General features: G+C 63.3%; 1 protein-coding gene across 3 annotated transcripts in view; it reads right to left on the bottom strand.

The window, feature by feature from the left end:
* CARD9 (caspase recruitment domain family, member 9) overlaps positions 1 to 1,380 on the bottom strand; it is a 10,419-nt gene extending 9,039 nt beyond the window's left edge. For 2 of the 3 annotated variants that reach the window (XM_011957292.1, XM_011957294.1), the window contains exon 1: positions 1,237 to 1,380. The gene's annotated coding sequence lies outside the window, so the exon portion shown is untranslated. The remainder of the gene's footprint in view (positions 1 to 1,236) is intronic. The other variant, XM_011957293.1, reaches the window with a different exon arrangement.
* Positions 1,381 to 1,938: the final 558 nt, after the last annotated feature.

Raw genomic sequence — 1,938 nt, 5'->3', positions numbered from 1 at the left:
GGGCCCCTCCACAGCCTTTCCCAGCTCCTGCTCCTGCCCCTTGGCCATCCGTGTCACCCAGATATGCAGCGGGGGAGACACAGATGGGGTCTGAGAGAGGAACTGCCTCCACAGCATGACCCGCCTCTGGCCTCTGCCTCCTGGACACTCCCACCATGCCCTGGAGCCTACAGGGGCAGCCACCTCCATGGGTGGAGGAGCTGTGGGCACCTGCCTAGCACTACGGCCAGCCCAAGCTGGGTGAAAGCAGGTTGGCCAATGACCCTCCCACTAGGGCAGCAGCTGCGGGAGCCGGTTCTAGTGGAACTTCCTCATTCCCCGGACCGACGCCTGCTCACATCCCGGGCTGTGCCCTCCTCCCTCCTCCACGGCCGGTTGTTGGTGATGCAAGAGTGGCCACCCAGCCCTGCCGCAGCTGCCAGCGTCGCTGCAGTGGCCGGGAAGAGCTTCCCACAGGAGCGTGTGTCTGTCACTCCCCACCGGCCCCGCAACCCTGGGAGGGGCTGTCGGTGTTGCCCTGGGCTGGCCAGGAGTGCTGCTGTGCTGTTTTCTCCAGGTTCTTAGGTGCTGGGCACCAGTGAATCTCTGGACTCTTCTCCTGCCCCAGATGAGGCCCGACCCCCATCCCACTGGCTGAAACAAGAGAACCACCCATGTTGGGACCAGCCACTGCTGTCCCTTTCTGCCAGCGCGGTGGAAGCCTCAGCCGCTGAAAGCCACTCCCTCTGGGACTGGGACTGGGGCACGGCTGGGAACAGCCACATGGTCCTGCCTCCCACGCAGGTCCCCGGTCCTCAGCCTCCAGCCCTGCTGGGAAATGCTGGTTTCCAGCCTCAAGGAGCTGGGTCACTACTCCTGGAGACACAGTTGCCCCAGACCTGGTCTTTTGAAGAATTTCTCAACTTCCCACTGTACTTTGTCACCCCATTCAGGACAGTTTTGACAGACAAGGGGCTGAATAGAAACACCGGCCCCACAGTGGACAGTCCTGGGAACACTGGGCCCCTTTCCTGCCTCCCCAACCTGAAATGCAGGGTCCCACCTGCCACCATAATACCACTGAAAGGAACATGTCTCCGCCCAGTGGCCGTGAAAGGGATGGGGCCGCGCGGCGGAGGCTGCCTGGCTGCCTGTGGGAAGCCTCATGCTGCTCTAGGGGGATTAGCTCCAGGATCCTGAACGAAGCCGGTGCTAACCTTCTTGGTCACTTTTCAGAGAAGTACCAGACCCACCCACCTGAGGGTCTTCCAGGAGCCACCTGCACTGCAGACGCACCAGGAGCCAGGGACGCGGAGCCTCGGGGAGATGCTGCCCGGGGCTGCAGGGAGGGAGGAGCGCGCCGGACGCCTGTGCACTTCCTGATGGCTTCTGCTTAACTCCACAGTCCCGCCAGTCCTCCCACAGGGGAACAGTCCCTGGTGGCCTGCCTTCTGATTCGCCCAGCCCAGGAGGCCCCGAGAGGCAGACGGAAGTGGAAGTCCTCTGCCTTCCAAAGGAAAGCTGCTGTCAGCCCTCCCAGCCTGGCTGGGGGCCGGGGGTCCTGAGAATGCCCCAGAGGCCCAGCCCTGGCACCTGGCAAGTAGAAGAGACAGCAGAGACCCCCCCAGGAGGCTGGATGAGGCCAGACCGCACCCAGCCGCTTTGACCTGGTCAAAGGTTTCTGGAGGCTTCTTCAGGAGGACATGCTCTGCCCTGTGCGGACACCCTTGCCCTTGCCAGCATCTCGGGACAGCGGGGCAGGGCATGTGCAGGGGGGCACACAGCCACACAGCATGGCCAGCACACACCTTTGTCACCAAAGGGCTGCAGCCCACCTTATGGAGCCCAGGAGGCCACTGCAGCCTGCCAGGGGCCATGGCACCGGCCACCACCCAGCTGCACACGGGGGAGAAGCGTCCCTTTCAGAAGTGTCGCTCGATATCATTATCCCCGTCATGA

This window comes from Colobus angolensis, unplaced genomic scaffold (genome assembly GCF_000951035.1).
Source record: "Colobus angolensis palliatus isolate OR3802 unplaced genomic scaffold, Cang.pa_1.0 Scaffold44, whole genome shotgun sequence".
Lineage (NCBI taxonomy): Eukaryota > Metazoa > Chordata > Mammalia > Primates > Cercopithecidae > Colobus > Colobus angolensis.
The sequence above is the reverse complement of the archived record's forward strand: the minus strand, read 5'-3'. Positions and strand labels throughout refer to the sequence as shown.